Below are 18,909 nucleotides of genomic sequence, written 5' to 3' on the forward strand. Positions count from 1 at the left end.
AAGCTGTACCACCACCTCCTGTGTCTTCAGGATCCTTCAACTTTAACCACGTTACCTCGCTGTGGGCGCTGGTGGGCGGTGGGTCACTGTCTTTCTGAAGGGCAGTGTTTCTCCAGTGTTGGGAAACATTCCCATTGGGCAAGATGGGTAAAGATGCCAACCATTGTTCCTGGAAAACTTGTGTTCAAAAGGGGCATTGTTTTTATTTTCCCCATGTATCATTCCCCCCCGCCCCCCTTTAAAGCACTTTATTGAGACGTGATGAACGCACCATCAAGTATTTCTGCCCCTGAGGACGCCTGGTCCCCTCCCAGCCCCCACCCCACCCCCACCCCGACCCCGACCTACTTCTTGTGCTGATTTCTCCATTTTGGATTTTCAGATGCGGGGGATCCTTCAGTGTGTGGCTTCCTGCAGTGTGCGTGTCGTTCACGCACACTGGGACGTGTGTCAGGACTTCATTCCCTTTGGGGCTGAGTAGTAAATACTTCTGTGCAGATCCACTGTCGGGTGGGAGCATCCCAGATCTCATGTGCTTTGTCCCCGGATCCTGCCCAGTCTGCAGAGTTTCTACCCGCCTGTGTGTGCGTGTGTCCAGTCTGCAGAGTTTCCACCTGCCTGCGTGTGTGTGTGTGTGTGTGTGTGTGTGTGTGTGTGTGTGTGTGTGTGTGTGTAGAGAGGGGCGGATCTTGAGAAAGTGGCCTTCCCCCTGGGGCTGACAGTGTTGTAGAAGGGGCTCTGAAATTCTGGTACTGTTTCTCATCAAACTGCTACTTACTCACTGATCTCCTGTGTCAGGGGCTCCTGGTTCCCTGTCTAATCCAGTGGATTATATGTACTCCATTGATGTCAGGAATGTTAATCCTGAGCTCAGTCTCCAGTGGGAAACTTGAGGCCGGCTCCTGAGACCCTTTCCCAGGTGCTCGCTCCCTACCCCTCATTTCGGCAGGAAGCCCCAGCCCTGGGAGGAACTGCTGTGGATGAGGGTCTACTGGGGCCGCTTCTATTTTTTTGAGATTTACTTTATAACCAGTTAAAGGATGCAATCTAGCAGTTCTTAGTATATTTATAAGGTTGTACGTCACCACCTCGGCCCCTCTTAGGACATCTTCATCGACCCCCAAAGGAACCCTGTGCTCAGGGTTTCCTTACCCTTGGGGAGGCTTTAGGTCCAGTGGTTATTATTGATCACCAGACTAGGAAGTTCACTTAACAGTTTTTTGGAGCAGCCGGGGTCTAGAACAAACAGCCCTGTGTCTGAGTGACCTGAGAGTGTCAGGTAGCAAGCGTGTTTTACAGCTTTGTGGTTAAACAGCCCCATTACGGTTCTCTCCCCGGGAGGTTGGACAGGCTCTGGAGCATGTTCACTAGTGGTGTCTCCGGGACCCCCTTTGTGTGTCAGTACCTGTGGACGCACCTGGAACTTTGTCCTGCTAGGCAAGGGTGGCAGCCGTGTGGGTTCTCAGCTGCCACCCAGTTCACCCGGGTTGAAGTCTGTTCTCATCCTGGCCTGCTAAGGAGGGTCCAAAACAACAGCCCAGAGTTCTTAAAGTGCTTACATCAGCCCATGGCTTGCGCGTCAGACTCTCCCAAAACTCCCTGTGTTGTAGCTGGAGCCAGGCAAAGTAATACTGTAACAGGAGCAGCGAGCAGTGGGGAGCTCTGGCCCGGGCTGAGTCTAAAGGCGGGGAGGAGGGGGGATGAGGCTGGGTCTGCATCCCAGGGGAGGGACCAGCCAGAGCTGTTTGGGACACACACCCTCCACCCCCCCACCCCCACCCCCACCCCCGCTGCAATGGGATGGAGTGGGCTTGGGGACAGACCCGCCAGCAGCCAAGCCTGGGTCCTGGTCCGCCCTGGAGTGTCCCCATTTGCTCTGGGCCTGTGTCCTCTGTACGCGGGGTGGGGCTGCTGATCTCAGGTGACTTCACAGAGCGTCCCTGATTCGTGGACTGGCTGGTCCTGAGGGAGAGGCTATGGAAACCAGCTTTACCTCTGTCCTTTCCCGGGAGGCGGTCACCCTAGTCAGGGTTTGCCCAGTGTGGCGCAACTGCTCCAGCGCTGGATCACCAAGCCACACCGAGGATGGGAACTGGGCGGTCTGCACAGTGATTCTCCGGTGAAGTGGCCACCCCGCCCCCGGGACCTTGGCTATGCGGCGCCCGCATGCCACCTGGTGACCTAGGTCACCCTGTCCCCTCCTTCACCTCACTTGGGGGGGTCTAAGCTATGTGATTTCCAGTTTTGACGTTCAGTGTTTTGGGAAGCTGTGCTCCCCAGCTGGACCCAAGGCCTTGAGGTGCCCCTGGCAGCCCAGCTCCCCACCCCTCTCCACAGCCACCCTTCCTGCCTGTTTCCTGCCCTGTCCCCTTGCCCTTTTCCTGCCTAAATGTTTACTCAGTCCTGCAAGAGACAGCCGCACTCCCTCATGAATTACTGCGAGTGTGGCACGAAAACAGCAGCCTCGTAGGTCAGGGGTCTCTGGGCTGCCGAGCTCTGTCCAGCTCGCTTCTTGCTGGCAGAATTCAATCCTTTGCACCCAAGACTGAGGTTGAGGTTCCTTCACATTTTCTTGCTGGCTGTCAGCCAGACTGGCTCTGAGCTCCTCCACTGCCCACAGCTCCTGGCCACGCACCCACAGCTCCTGACCATGGGCCCACAGTTCCTGGCCACGTACTGGTGGCTGGCAGGAGAAAGCCTCACGTTCTGACTTCGTCCCGAACCCCAGCTCATCTGATGAGGTCAGGCCCACCGTGCTGGGGGAGGGATCTGCAGGTGTGCACACCCTGGGGCGGTGGGGAGGAGGTCGCGACCAGGGTAGCATCCTGGGTCGCCTGAGATCCAATGCGATAGGCCCCATGTCCTCTTTCTCTCCTAAGTCTTACCCTCAGAGCCTGACCCAGGAGCAGAAGATTCCTGCCCCTAGAGAGCTGCTTGCCCTGGGAGCTTTGCCAGAGAGTGAAAGGATTAGAGAACACTGCAGTGCTGGGGAGGCGCCCTTCGTGCTTCCCGGCACTTGAGCAGCCTGGGCCTTGCCTTGGGGTGAGTCCCTCCAGGGAGGGGGTGGAGGACTGGCTGGCTGGTGCCCACCTTGACATCCCTCCCACTGTGAGGACAGAACGTCTTGCTCTTGCTCTCACCTAAGCACTCCGTGAACCCCCCGAGAGCAGGCTCCCTACCCTCCAGGCCAGGTCCTTCTTCTGGAACCCTGTCCCCTAAAGCCAAGTTCCCATACTTAGTTTATGATTCATCTCTCATCCAAAACTTTACCCCCTTTCTGTCCCCTCTGACCGCAATCCTGCACTAACTACCCTAGTCAGCCAGTCAGGTGACTGAGAGTACTCTTGGCGATAACATCGTGCAGGTACTTAAATTGCTACTGTAACATGGTCTTTAATGTACACATCATCCAGGCAGTTTCTCCAGGGCAAGATGAGCTCACAGACCCCTGAGCCATGGACCACCTGAAACCTCCTGCCTCCCGAAACCACGTCTCAGAAATGTCTCGAGACAGTGATTCACCCCAGCTGCTCTTCTCTTCCCCTAAACACATCCCCCAACCCAGAGACCCAGTGGAGGTGGATCCCGGCTTGTCTCCCCTCACTGGCTTGGCGCCTGCAGTAAACCCTAACTCTGCTGCAGCTGTCGGCGTGCGGCTTTCTGTGCCCAGGGCACTCAGCTTGGCTGCACTTCTCTCAGCAACACGGTTTCTAAGGAAACGAGCCTTCCAGGTCAGCCCGACCAGCTCTCACTTTCTCACAGCTCCTTCGACTTGGCGCCAAGCAGATTCACCAGGACCCCAGTCCAAGTCTGGGCCTCTGCCTCCAGCCCCTTTCCCTGGGGAGAGTGGCCTCAGCTGCTCTCAGGCCAAGGAGTTTGTGCTTTGGGCTTTTGGCATCGCAGTCTGTGTCTGTTCTTTTAATTTTTTTTTTGGTGGAGGGGTTGGTTGCCTGCCATGTGGCATGCAGGATCTTAGTTCCCCAACCAGGGAGTGAACTTGCCTCCTGCAATGGAAGTGTGGAGTCCTAACCACTGGGCCACCAGGGAAGTGCCCCTGGCCTTTTAATAACTAAGTAAATTCTACCTTGATGTGAATTGAAGATGTGGTTAAATTTCAGAAGTGGGGGGCTTTTGGATTCAGAATGCATTAACTCCAGAACCTAGACACATGCGGGCTTACACAAGGGAGGGGTTCCCAGGCTTGCCCCTGAGGATTCTGGGAATTGTCTGGCCTCAGGTGAGGTCACCAATGGTCAAGTCCTTTGTCCTCAGACCTGTGTGGTTGGTGTCCCCTCATACCAGGGTTCCCGCGCCCTTGACAACCCCCACTGGGGAAGGTCTCGAGCTTGCAGCCCAGGCCCCGAGTCTCTTGCTGCCCTGACCCTCTGCTGGCCAGAGGAAGGGCCTCACCCTGACACCCACAGGCCGCAGAGCCTCTGGGACCACAGCAGTGATGGAGGCATCGAGCGGGCTGAGTGAAGAACACCTACAGGCTCCCTCTCTAAAGGGTCAGCACTCGCAACAAAGCGAAGAAACACAGTGCAGTCAGGGCCGTCAGCTCTGCAGCTGAGTGTTGTTGAGGACACATCAGGCCTGACTGTCCCTCCCTCTCCCGAGGCCCCCAGTCCAGGACTCAGGTAGGTTTTCTGACTCACCCACCTCCCCGTGTGGGCAGCGCGGTGACTGTGATCAGTCGGGGGCCTGCTCCTTCTGGGCTATGTTCCTGCCTATTTGACGTGAGCATTTTCCTCTCTGGCTGGAAGCAGCTGAGAGGCCTGGTGAGATTTTATTATTTTGTTGTTATTTTTCCTTTTCAAAGAATTCCTTTTCAGAAAGTCCTGGTGACATTCATGCATTTCTCTCTAAATGAGAGCAAAGTCCCTGCCTGTCTCCCTCTGAGTAACGACCCTGTGGAGTCTGAGCACGTTCCAGAAGGTTCCAGGAAGGAGGCGGTGAACTGACTCTGGAGAAAAGGCTCTTGGCCAGAAGCCAGCTTCAGGCCAGATGGGTCCCTGAGGCAGTGAGGCGGCTGCACCCAGGTCTCTGGGAACTGTGAAAGCACCTGTTTCTGCATGAACTTGAGGCATACGCAGCCCAGGGGACTGTGGACCCCAAGTTTGCCTGTAGGGGGTCTGGGGGACATTGATGGCTTGGAGTGGTTTCTCATCTGTGTGACTGATGGGAGAAAGGAGGGAGGCGGGCTGGGCTGGGAAGGAGTGGCTGCTCGTTGGTTTGGCTGGGGACCTGCTCCCACCTGGCTCCATGGGAGCCCTGGAGCAGGGCAGCTACGGAGTTGGACTGTCCTGAGGCCAGGCCAGCTGGTTGGGGGAGGCCGCCAAATCTGACATTGACTGTGGAGCTGGGGTACAACCTTGATGAGAACATTCAAGGTGTTGGTGTCTGGTAGCCTGTTCCCACGAGTCTAGAATGTGGAGGGGTCCTCAAGGCCCACAGTTTGCAGGATCCTGTCTAAAGAATGAATCAGTGGGGCAGACTATGAATGATTACAGCCCCTGTTTATAATCATTCAGAATTTCAAACAGGACATGAGCCCAGTGGCCCAATGACCACCCAGGCTTCAGCAGTGGAGTCAGGCCCCTGCCCCCAGGGATCCTGGTATCACTGCCGTGGGCTCCCCAGATGGGGCTCCTCATACAGCCAGACTCTGTCCTCATGGAACCACACTCTAGAGGTAGAGACCGTGGGTCTTGAGACAGTAGAGGGAGGAGAAGGATCAGGTGTGGAGGGTGAAGGGTGGTCTTCTGAGGCCACCTTTGGGCAAAGCCAGGAGTTGAGTGGACATTAGGAGCAGAGACCCTGAGTGGGGACTGTGCCTGCTGGTGGAACAGCAAGGAGGCTGGAGGGCTGGAGGGTGAGGTGGGTGGTAACGGGGCAGTCACAGGGCCACCTTAACAAGTACAGCAGACAGGGGCTCGGATGACAGGGATTTATCTTCTCACAGCCTGGAGGCTGGACATCCAAGACCATGGTGTGTGCAGGGCTGGTTCCTCGTGAGGCCATCCCTCTGTGCCTGTCCATGTCCTGACCTCCTTCCCATAAGGACACACTCATCTGGAGTGAACACCCACCCTGGTGACCTCATCTGACCTCAGTTGCCTCTTTCCACATAGTCACACTCTGAAATGCTGGGAGTCAGGATGTCAACACGTGAATTTGGGGGGACACATTCAGCTGGTGGCAGCTGGTGGTATCTAAGGAGTGTGCCCAGAGGTGTGCAGTAACCAAGCCTTAATAAGAGAGAGAGGGTCTCTCCTGCCTTGGCAGTGATTTTGAATGTAATTAATAATCTTAAAGTATTTCTCAATATCCTTCTGTTGATTGTCTTTTTTCCTTCATGGTAGGAACCAGATGGACACTTGTAGATTCTAACAGAAAACAGAAGCCAGTTTATTTTGTGAAACTCACGTGTCCCCAGACCACAAGGCATCTTGTGAAATTCGTGGCCTGTTTTAATCTCTGCCAAGCTCAGATTTTATTTCCAAACATCAGCCAGTGTTTGCATGAGGTGGAAGGTGGGGAGAGTCTCCCTACTTCTCAGAAGCCCCCAGCAGCTCCGTCCCAGCGCAGGCAGCACGAGACGAAATGGCGGTAGACGCTAGCTTTGTGTTGAAGTCAGCTCAGAAAGGAGGGCGGGGAGGGGACGGCCCCCCAGCCTGCCCACTCATTCTCCCTCCATTCTTGTCACACTGAGCCTGAGGTCATGCCCAGCGTGCAAACTCTGACCCCAGTGTAATGTCAGCGTCCTTCCGCTCTTGGTGCCGTGTCACTAACTCACCCAGCTCTTGATGGCACAAGGTGAGAGGTGATGGAGAAGATCCACCAGGATGGACGTTGCCATTGGGTTAACGGGTCAGACGTCAGCTCTGTGGACGGGGCTGTGCAAACACACCTGTGGGCTTTGGATGGGGCTGAAACTCGGCAGTGGCCACAGGACCGGGAAAGGTCAGTTTTCACTCCAATCCCAAAGAAAGGCAATGCCAAAGAATGTTCAAACTACTGCACAATTGTACTCCTCTCACATGCTAGCAAAGTAATGCTCAAAATTCTCCAAGCTAGACTTCAACAGTACACAAACTGAGAACTTCCAGATGTTCAAGCTGGATTTAGAAAAGGCAGAAGAACCAGAGATCAAATTGCTAACATCTGTTGGATCATAGAAAAAGCAAGAGAATTCCAGAAAAGCATCTACTTCTACTTTATTGACTATGCTAAAGCCTTTGACTGTGTGGATCACAACAAACTGTGGAAAATTCTTCAAGAGATGGAAATACTAGACCACCTTACCTGCCTCCTGAGAAATCTGTATACAGGTCAAGAAGCAACAGTTCGAACTGGACATGGAACAATGGAATGGTTCCAACTTGAGAAAGGAGTATGTCAAGGCTGTATATTGTCACCTTGCTTATTTAACTTCTATGCAGAGTACATCATGTGAAATGCTGGGCTGGATGAAGCACAAGTTGTTATCAGGATTGCTGGGGAAAATATCAATAATCTCAGATACACAGATGACACCACCCTTATGGCAGAAAACAAAGAGGAACTAAAGAGCCTCCTGATGAAAGTGAAAGAGGAGAGTGAAAAAGCTGGTCTAAAACTCAACATTCAAAAAATGAAGATCATGGCATCCCGTCCCATCACTTCGGGCAAATAGATGGGGAAACAATGGAAATAGTGTGAGACTTTATTTTCTTGGACTCCAGTATCACTGCAGATGGTGGCTGCAGCCATGAAATTAAAAGACACTTGCTCCTTGGAAGAAAAGCTATGACTAACTTAGACAGCATATTACAAAACAGAGACATTACTTTGCCAACAAAGGTCTATCTAGTCAAAGCTATGGTTTTTCCAGTAGTCATGTATGGATGTGAGAGTTGGACCATAAAGAAAGCTGAGTGCTGAAGAATTGATACTTTTGAACTGTGATGTTGGAGAAGACTCTTGAGAGTCCCTTGGACTGCAACTAGATCAAACCAGTCAATCCTAAAGGAAATCAGTCCTGAATATCATTGGAAGGACTGATTCTGAAGCGGAAGCTCCAATCCTTTGGCCACTTGATGCAAAGAACTGACTCATTAGGAAAGACTCTGATGCTGAGAAAGATTGAAGGCAGGAGGAGAAGGGGATGACAGAGGATGAGATGGTTGGATGGCATCAGCGACTCGATGGACATGAGTTTGAGCAAGCTCCGGGAGATGACGATGGACAGGGAAACCTGGCGTGCTGCAGTCTAGGGGGTCAGGAGCGACTGAACTGAACTGAACTGGGGGCCCACTGAGGATTCCACGCCAACTTCACCCCTCCTGTCCAGACCCCCCAGACCCTCCCCTGCCCAAGGGCAGTCGAGAGATGACTACAGAGAGTTAGACAAAGACAGGAGGATAGAACCCAAGAATCGTGCAGCCCCTGATGAATTAAGGGGTGTGGGGGATGGAAACCAATGGATGTGAAAGGAGAAACAAGTGGCCGTAGTGCCTCCTGGCAGAGACCCTACCCCTGCCTGCAAGGACGTCTAGAAAGAAAGAAGAGGAATCCAGGATGGATTAGGTCTGCAGAGCGGACACCTGTTTATAGAAACGTGTCCTTTAGTCCAGGGAAAACGCCACAGGACAAGCAGCCTGGTTTTACAGAAACTCTATAGGAAAAGAAGTGGGGTTGGGGGTGGGGTGCTGCAGAAGCACAGTGGAGACACCAGCTGGTCTCCATCTATAGACCGAATCTATGATGCCAGTAAACACACTAGGAAAACGCAGATGTTGCCGGGACTGTGCTGGAAGAGTGATGATCTCAGGGAACCCGATTTGATCCTAAGGACATCACAGGACCCCAGAGGACTCGAGCAGGAGCAAAGGCTGGACGCCACCCGCCCCCGTGTCTCCTGACCTCCAGGCTGACCAGGGAAAGTCAAGAGCATCCTTGTGGGAAGGATACATGCAAGTCTTCAAGTGGGGAAACACTGAGGTCATCGGGGTTTATTGTACGATTCTTTCTTCTTTCATCTGTTTGAGATTTACCTGCTTCTCTGTGAGAAGGAAAAGAAAGCTTTGGAAAACATCATTTTCGTGATTTCTCTTTTATTGCCACGTTTGGAAATGGGATGTGTTTAAAAAGCCAAGCATTTACATGAAAACAAAGTAGATCAATTGGTTATATTATGTTGTAAAATTAAAATCATTTTGCTTTAAATCATCCTGTTCTGGTTTATAAACAGAAAGCCTAAATCTAGATGAAAAGTCCATGTCCTGTGTGAGGCCAGCCCCTTGCTTACTTACGAACCCACTGTCTACACAGGAGGCCCTTCTGGGATATGGGTCAGAGAGAAATATGTGCACTCTCAAGTTTAATCATCTGAGCTCCCTCCTCGGCTCACCGAGGTCACCCCACCCTCAGTATTAGCACCACAGTCACAGCCTCCACAGCCACCACTCACCCTGACCCCTCCACTGACCGCCCTCCCACCACGACACCCACGTGGGAACCTGGGGGCAGGGGTGCTGAGGAACTGGCCAGGCTCTGGGCGTGGAACAGTGCTCCCCCCTCAGCCTGGCTGCCCCCTGCCTGTGTCCTCAGCTCAGGACAGGCGTCTCTCTGAAGGACCGCTCCATCCCTGCCGGCTTCCTCACTGGCCAGCTTCCTGCTGGCTCTGCCCACAAGCGCCCATGGACACAGGAGGCTGGGAGCAGGGGCCGGCCCTGCCTCCTCCTGTTTCTGACGTGTCTGTGGGCTCAGAGGAGCCAGCTGGCTGTTCCTCTGGGGGTTACACAGACGCTTAGAGGCACCCACAGATGGGCAAGCCCTCGGGGAAGCCATGGGGAGGGAGCAGGTGTGGGGCGGCAGGTATGTGTTGGAGGGGACAAGCAGCTGCCCTGTGTAAGGCTCACAGCCATCAGGGTGCATCCAGAAGCCTGTGGTCCTAGAAACCAGACATAGAAACCACGAGGAACGTGCTTATGGGGGGAGCCCACCCAGGCCAGACAGCAGTACCGGAAACTGCCCCGTCCTGCCTTAAGGCCCCTCCACATGCCGCGCCCAGCCACACAGGTAACCAGCATCCCAGCTTCTCATGATGGGCCAGGAAAATTCAGTTCACGGCCATGGGAAGAATCAAACAGGGAATTTTATTCCAAACTGAGGATTCTAACCCGGGAAGCAGATTCTCTGAAATTCTGAGCACTGACCACCTGTTAGGAGTTGAAAGTTGAAAGCTCAGGGATGTTTTTGAGACAAAGGATCATCCATCAGAATGAGGGTCTGGCATTTTACTTCAAGGTCACCAGGGGTGGAGAGTCCAGGTAGCATGTACGCAGAGCGTGGCCGGCCACTGTGACCCTCTACAGCCATTCCTCTAAGAAGTGTCATCGCCAGCATTGGAAGGGAGAGCATGAATCCATCTTTGTGGGCTGCAGGACTTCCCACCTTGAAGGAGGTCAGGTTCATGTGTGAGGCAGAGGCCCAAGCGAGAACACAGAGAGGATCTCGTGTTTAATGTTTCTTGTCCTGCCTTCACCTACAAACCTGGTTTCATCACAGTTATCACCGCCTGTGTGTTTGAACAGGTCACGGCCCAAGTGTGCCTGCTTCCTGAGAGCCAATAGTTTACTCTGGTCTGGCTCTTGTTTTCCTAAGCAGTTTTTATTGCAGGGAAACACACATCACGTCACATTTACTGTCAGCAGCATTTCATACATCCCCGGGCTGGTGCCACCCTCCGCTTTACCTAGTTCTGGAACATTCTGTCACCCCAAAGGAGCCCTGCACCATTACCTATCACCCCACCCAGCCTCAGCCCCTGACACCCACTAAGCTACTCTTATCTCCGTGGGTGTGTTACTCTGGGTGTTTTCGGCTCAGCTTCCAGTCTCTCTCACCAATAGTTGCTCTGTGAATAGCTGTGATTTCAGCATGGTTGTGGGAGCAGGTCCATCTTCATCCCTCTCCTGGGAGGACACGTTTTTGTTTGAACATCTATTTTTTTAGATTATTGACACAGTTTTTTAAATATTTATTTTGGCTTTGCTGCCTCTTTGTTGCTCCCAGTCTTTCCCCTGGCTGCGGGGAGTGCGGGCTCCTCTCTAGTTGTGGTGTGCGGGCTTCTCTCTGCTGTCCTCCTCCTGTTGTGCAGCATGGGCTCTGGAGCGCAGGCTCAGTGGCTGTGGAGCGTGAGCTTAAATACTCTGCAGCATGTGGGATCTTCCTGGACCAGGAAGGGAACCTGTGTCTCCTGCATTGGCAGGCAGGTTCTTTACCACTGAGCCTCCAGGGAAGTCCTGAACACCTCTTTTCAATTCTATTTAAACTCCATTTAACCACTGCAGGGCTGCCAGGCTTGCTCGTTTGTTTTTAGATTGAAATACCTACACCTCTTCACCCAGAGCCCCTCTTCCATCCCTTTCTTTCCCTCTGACCTCAATTGTCCACTCCTGGACTTTGCTGGTGGGTCCTCTGCTGCAGGGCTGCCTATTGGGTCCACGTGTATGTCATTGTGCGGGGACTTCATCCCCCTTCGTTGTTAACTCCCACACTGACTGTGAGGCTTCCCCTGTGTGGTGGGGACATCCCTTCCTCCATGGCTCATGGCCACGTGGAGCCCCTTCCCCACCTGGGAAGCCCCCTGGATGGCCTGGGCTGCCCACACCCCCGACTGCACTGCCACGAACCTCCGGGACACATTCTCGCTGCATCAGTGCCGGTGTGTGTGTGTGTGTGATCAGGGTCTCAGCTTGGGGCCCCCTAGGGCCTAGCAGACTCTGGGCTGCTGTCCCAGGTCCTCAGTGTGACCATGATGGGGGCGGGGCTGTTACCCATGTCCACATGCACTCTTGTGTTCATAGTTGGCATGGGTCCACAGGACACACAGCTCAGGTCAGGGGAGCACATGCACATGTGAGTGTGTATCTGTGCTGTGTGTATGCACACATGTGTGAACCTGGGTGTGTGTGCATGCATGAGAGTGAATGTGTGTGTGTGTGTGGTGTGGTGTGTATGCATGAGAGTGAATGTGTGTGTGTGTGTGTGGTGTGGTGTGTGTGTGCATGTGCACGTGTGTGTGTACAGGAAAGCTGGCCCGTCTGTCCTGGAGGGAGGAGGTAGCCCCTGCTCCCTGGCCAGCACTGAGGCTCTGCCGTCCTCGTCCAACTTGCTGTCTCACTGGACTTTCCCTTTTGCTGTCTCCTGCCTGGGTATCTGCCAGCTCCTTCCTGGAGAGGGCTGGGTGACGGTCTCCAAGAGGCGGACAGGCTGACGCCCGGCTCAGGCGAGGGTGCCTGTCTCCCTGTGCTTCTCGGGCGCTGGCCCCGCAGACCTAGGGCACGAGCCTCGGGAGGTCCGCTCAGTACTTTCTTGGGCTAGAGAGCCGCCGGCAGCCACGCTTCCCACCTGCCACCTGCCTGGCTGCTCAGCAGGCTGATGGCAGCCTGATCCAGCCAGTAGTGCAGGAGGGGGCAGCGTCCGGCAGCCACGGCAACCCAGAGGGAGGGGGAGACCCGCTGATGGGGGTCCCCTCGCCCTGGGGTGAGGGGCCGGCTGAGAGGCCAGGTGAGCTGGCTCTCCCAGAGACCCTCTCTGCCTCTGGACCAGTCCCGCGGGCACTTAGGATGGCTTGGCTGGACGCTCATGAAAGTGTCCCTGGTGAGCAGCCCCCAGGACGTGGGGTCTTCCCCACCTCACCCCCCACACTTCACACACTCACCTGGTCAGAAGCCCGCAGCCCCCGGTGCCTCCTAACAAGCAACGAGGGGGCAGGGCTCAGGCCCAGGGCCCTCAGGACCATCGAGCCCAGAGCAGCTTCGGGATGCAGTGCACTGACAGCCAGCCCCGTTTCCCGTCTCTCACCTGGGAATTGGCAACGCGCCGGCTCAGGGTCGTCTGAGGATTTGTGAACTGATGCATGTAAAGTACTTAGAGGCACACGGGCCCAGAGCAGTTGTGGATAATGGATAAGTTGTGGATAAGTTTTATCATTTTTTTTTCACTCTGCTTGTGCTGAACAGAGGTTGCCCTCCAAGGACAAAGGAGAGGCTGTGAAATTGGGAAACTGGGGCCACGTGGGAATAGCCGGGACCTTCCTAAACTCGCAGATGGAAGAGATGCTTCTCTCCCATGGATGCTGGGTTAGGAGGAGGAGCAGGCGGTTTATTTAAAATACGCTGTGTTTTTGGAGAAGCCTCTTGGGACATGAAAGCACACTCAGCGCTGCAGAGAAGAGAGACAGTTTTACTGCCCTCCCTCCAGACTCCAAGTCCGCCGGCAAACGTTTCAGCCCAGTGTCTTCAGTGGATTTTAAAGGCCAAGTCACAGTGGCCATTTGTGTCTCCAGAACAGTCAACTATAAACAGTGCGGTGGACGGAGCTGGAAGCTGTGAGAAGGCAATGGTAATGAATGTGCATGACGGGTTGGGTCAGGCCCGGAGGATCGCGGCTGGGAGGGAAGAAGGACAGAGCCCCGTCTCTGCCTTGCTCCCGCCTCGAGACGGGCTCGCAGCCCAGCCAATGTGGGTGGTGCTGTCTGTGCCGTCCTTCCCTGGGGCCAGTGGGAATCGCACCTCTGGCCCTGGAGCCCACCTGCCTTCCCCCCCGGCCCTGAAGAGCCACAAGGTTGACAGGAGGTCTTGCAGAGCCAGCAGTAGACCGTAGTCCACCCTGCAACATGGGGGCTTCACAGGACGGAATGCACAGAAAGGCACACCCCCGCTGACCCCTGCCCACGTCATGCCTTCCTTCACTCCAGCAGAGTGAGCGACTCTGTGCTGCAGAGTGGAGGGGTGGGTGGCATGAGAGGCTGTGCCCTGTGCACATCACGTCCAGCCGGGGAAGTAGACGCTGAACACACACCTACACGTGCACACACACACACATGTAGAAGTGTCCCTGCCGGAAGGTCAATGCCCATAGCTGACACCTCAGTTAGAGAGCGTCACTGACTAAGCCCCATGGGCGGCCTGGGCCTCCATCAGTTCTTGCCTAGATGACTTTTGACCCGGATTCAGAAATCTGCTCTGGCTAATGAGGACTTGGCAGCCCCTGCTCCAGCCCACAGGCAGCGAGGAGGGGCTCCCTGGAGGCCGGCTGTTGAGCACACGTGTTCATGTGTGGATGCGAATGTGTGTGTGTGTGCACACATGTGCATCTGTATTGGTGATGCCCAGAGCAACGGCTGTAGGACTCCAGGGGACGACCCTGACTCACTTCTCAAAGCCCTCTGCCACGTGGGTGACAGGAGGACCTGACCAGCTGCAAAGCCCAGAGAGCCCTGAGCCACGCGTGGGCCCCTGAGCCACCCTTCCTCTTCTGCTTTGGGGGTCAAGCTGCCCACGATTGGGGCTGGGGTCAGGAGAGGTGAGTGAAAAGGTTGGTGAAGCTAGGGCCAGATTCTGCTTTTATTTAAAAATTTTAAAAATTAATCAATTTACTTTTGGCTATGCTGCATCTTCGTTGCTGTGGGGGCTTTTCTCAAGTTGCAACAGACGGGGACTTCTCCTCTCTGGGGTGCGTGGGCCTCTCACTGGGGTGGCTCCTCTGTTTCGGCGCACAGGCTCTAAGGTGCAGGGGCTCCCGCAGGTGCGGCTCTGGGGCTCTAGAGCACAGGCTCAGTAGCTGTGGTGCAGCGGCTTCCGCAGGCGCGGCTCTGGGGCTCTAGAGCACAGGCTCAGTAGCCGTGGTACAGGGGCTTAGTTGTCCCTCAGCATGTGGGATTCTCCCGGACCAGAGATTGAACCCACGCCCCCTGCATTGGCAGGCGGATTCTTAGCCACTGCCCCACTGAGATGTCCTACTTAAACTTTTGACATTTTGTTTATTGTTAATAAACAATAATAATTGTTATTGGGGTGGGATCCATTTTGATTTATTAAAATATTGTTTAACCCGCTGCTGAGTTTTGGGCACCCACTTATACTTTTGCCTGAGTGAGCAAGGCTCTCCTGCCTGGGCTGGCCCTGCCCGCAGGATCCCTGGGCCCTCTCCTGACCTTGGGGGACCCAGGGCAGCCCCCCTGCCCCCCTCACAGCATCTGGGGGTTCTTGTCCTTTGTACATCTAATCTGGAGTGACCTGGCAAGGTCTTGGGCCTTGTGGGATGGGAGGGGCAAGATGAAAGGACCCCGCGGTGGGGTCTGGACCCCCAGGGTGGATGGGGAGAGGCCTGCAGTCACCCCAACCCCGCTGGAGGAGGGTAAGGGTGGTGCCTCCCGCCACCAGATGCCTGCCCAGCGTCATTGGTTTCATTTCCTAAGAGGTAAAATCAAAACAAAACAAAAACCAGACGGATGCCTCACCAGGGCAGCATAAGAAACAAAAACGAAGCAGTTAAACAGCAGGCAGACTGCCAGCTTTCTTTTTCCTGGTCTCAAGCTCATTCTTGAGCATAAAGGTCCCAGAAAGTGAACTCAGACCCCAAATGTGGGCTTGTGAGTGTGAGCATGCAAATATGTGTGAGTGTGATGGTGAGCCTGGGTGTGCAAGTGTGTGTATCTGTGAGTGTGCAAGTGTGTGTATCTGTGAGTGTGCAAGGGGAGGGGTGAATGGCAGAGAAAGGAGAAAGGTTCCCAGTAGGAGACTCCAGGGGCTAGACCCACCATGAGAGGTCTCGTGGGGAGAAGCTTTCTGTTCCAATGACAGCTGTGCAGCCAGACCCAGGGCTCGGCCACTAACAGAGGTGTTGTCATGACAGGTGTTGTGTGATGCGTGTTGGCTTCCAGCCAAGGAGACGGAGACCGGAGAGGCGGGGGTGTGACCCTTGCACAGCTGGGCTGGCCTCCTTATCCAGTGCTCCCCTCTCATCACCCGGGTGGGCTCGCATATGGGGCTCTGTCCCCAGCTGTGTGTTTAGGGGCCCGCACCCCATCTCATTCCTGGAGAAGGGGGTGCCCTAATTAGTGTCTTCAGTTGACAGCAGCCGACATTTCTCGGGCTGGTTCAGCTGGAAAGGGATGTTTGAAGGGACAGCGGGGCTCAGGGCCTGGTGGGGAGACCGGAGAAGCAGGTGGAAGCTTCTAAAAGCAACACGCCAAACCCTGAGACCAGGCCCTTAGAACCCCTAGCCTCTGCCTTGGCGCTGCACACTCGTGCCAGGAAACTTCCTGGCTGCCTGCCGCCCACCCTGACCCTGGACGCTGAGGCCCTAAAAGCTGTCCGAGCTCACCTGCGCCTAGAAACAGCCTGTCACATGCTGGCCCCCTCCTCCACCTGAGCCTCACCTGGGGCACCCGGCTCAGCCTGGGTCAGGCTGCTGGGGCTGGGAGAGGTAGGGAGGGAGCTCTGGCTCCTACACCGGAGCGCGAAAGTCCCGGTGTGTCCCCAAACACAGATGGGCCATTCAAAAGACACTGGTGACAAAAAGGAACAGACTGTTGGCAAAGATGGCCCCCTGGACGAACCTCCAGAAAATTAAGCTGAGGAAGCAAAAGCCGAGCCCCAGAGGTTACATACATACAATTCCTTTTAGAGAACATCCTTAAAATGACAAAACTGTGGAGAGAGGACAGATTGGCAGCTGGTGGGGCTGGAGGGTTGGGAGTGAAGAGATGAGGGCGGCGGGAGGGAGCTCAAGGGGATGGGAGGCTCTGTGTCTGTCCATGTCACCATCCTGGTGTGAGTGCTCTGCCGTTTGCAGCATGTCACCACGGGGGAAGCGGAACAAAAGCACAATCTGTATTATTTCTTACAACTGCATGTCAGTCTACTACATCTCAAAGTTTAAAATGTGATAATAATCAAAAAAAAGCAGACAGCAAGGGCCAGGACAGGTGTCACTGCACATGGGCATCTGGACATCTTCCTGGCACCCATGCCCAAGGCTTCCACGAAGCAGGCTCTCTCTCATGCTTAGAAGCTCACAGACCAAAAACGAAAAAAAAGGAAAAAGAGAGAGGGAAATAGTCCTCATTCTTCCATGAAGAAAAAAAAGAAAACTCGCAGACCAGAGACACAGGCTGGGCTCCTTGAGACTCGCCCTAGCAGACGTCTCTCTGGGCAGAGCTTGGGTGGGGGGCGGGGGGTGTCGCAGGGAGGCTGAGCTGCTCCTGCCTCTCAGCACATCTCCTGCCGTCCCAGCTGACGTATTTCAGTATCGCCTGCTGTGTGGCGGACCACTATCAGGAGCAGATCACAGCTGTGCCTCTCCTGCACATCCCAGGAGTTTGGCAGCTTCGGAGACAAAGCATTGCATATCTTACTTTGAATCTTTCTCCTCCTCAGTTCGTTTCATGCGGACTTTGGACTTTGGGCGTGTTTGGAAAGTCAAGTGAGCATCCGATTCCTGGTGAAGATGGTGGAGGAGGAAGCATCCCTGGAGCCGTGGGGCCGGTGTTCCCCCGCCTCGCTTGCCTTGGAATCAGCCTGGGGCTGCTCTCTGCGGGACCCTCTCCTGCAGGAATGTGGAGCCACCAAAAACAGACTACCGCGCTGAACATGTGTCTCCTGAGGGCTGTCTCACTCTACCGACTCAGGGTCCTCAGCAGACCCAGGAGTGCAGACGGGGCTCCCGAGCACCTCGTTCTGCACTGCCACCTCAGGGTCTGCTGACGTGAGAGGGGGATGGAGCCAGAGCTGCACGGCGGACCACACAGCAGACGCAGAGGTGGAGCACTCCAGCCACGGTGTCCCGGGATGCGAGAAAAAGCAGCCAAGCAAATTCCTCCTCCTGATTTCGCCTGGTGGCTTGCGGCTTAATCTGCTCGTTTCTCCCCATTTATTTCATTCTATTTATAAGTTGCTGGCACCATGTAATTCTATCTGGTTGTAGTCACAGAGGAGAACGGAGAGTTTGATTTTAGAGCTCTCAGGAGAACAAGAATTGCTGTCATCTGATCTGTCTGCTCCTTCTGCCTGAAGCTGAACTCACAGGAGTAGAAGCATTCTCTGCACTCACAGGTTTCTTCCTTCCCACAAGAAGCTCCCCTTAAAACATTTTCCATCTCAGGTGTGTGTGTTGAGAGGAAAGGGTTTGGAAGGGATGAGGAATATAGGTTTTAGAATCAAAAGTCCAGTGCTTGGCTCTAGAACTTACCTTCTGTTTAAACTTTGGATTCTCAAATACTATTTGGGAAGATCACTTCATGTCACAAAATGGCCACTGGAACCCCAACCATCACAATCACATTCCAAGCAGGAGGAAAGAGAACGGAACAGGGAAGAGAGCATTTCTCAGTGGAGGCTGCCCTCTTTAAGGAACTTTTCTGGAAGTCTCAGCTTCTATCTCATTGGCAAACCCTGTTGCAAGGGGAGCTGAGAAACATTTTCAGAGCTGTAATCATAGCCACACCACCAACACTGGGGCTGTGTTAAAAGGGAGGCCAAGTGAACGGAGAGTGGACAGGCAGTGAGGGGCAGGCACCCTCTCTGGAACACTGGAGGAGGTGCCCCAAGCCCTGTTCATCTCAGCCGTTTGCTGTGTTCATGGCACTAACCACAGTCTGCAGTACAGGCTTTGTCTGTCTCCCTATAAGGGCACACGCTCCCTGAGAGTGGGGGCTGGGCTGACTTGTCCCCGAATCCTGGCCCCGGCCCTGACCGCCTCACAGAGGAGTGCAGTGTGAGTCTTTCCTGGAGGGTGGGTCTGAGCCCTGGCGGCACCCCACCTACTCAGCCCCTGCTCACGCCCCTCCATCCCCACGCTGGGTCAGGTTTCCAACTGGGATCAGTCTCCATGGTCTTAGAAGTTGGAGTGAAGGAGAGCAGGGCTCCCTGAAACCCAGAGACCATCACAAACTCATACTTCGTGGTAAAAATGTGTATGTAGCCCAAGTGTCCACAACTCTAAAGGAGGAGAATGTGGAATAAAGTGGGGGCTTATCACTCCTGACTCATTTAGGCCAGGATGCTCCTGGGGTGTCGGGGGCATGGCCCTCAGTAGGAGCGGTTGGGAGGGAAGCAGCCTGCATCTTACAGCTCA

The sequence above is a fragment of the Bos indicus x Bos taurus genome, chromosome 1 (assembly GCF_003369695.1).
Source record: "Bos indicus x Bos taurus breed Angus x Brahman F1 hybrid chromosome 1, Bos_hybrid_MaternalHap_v2.0, whole genome shotgun sequence".
NCBI lineage: Eukaryota > Metazoa > Chordata > Mammalia > Artiodactyla > Bovidae > Bos > Bos indicus x Bos taurus.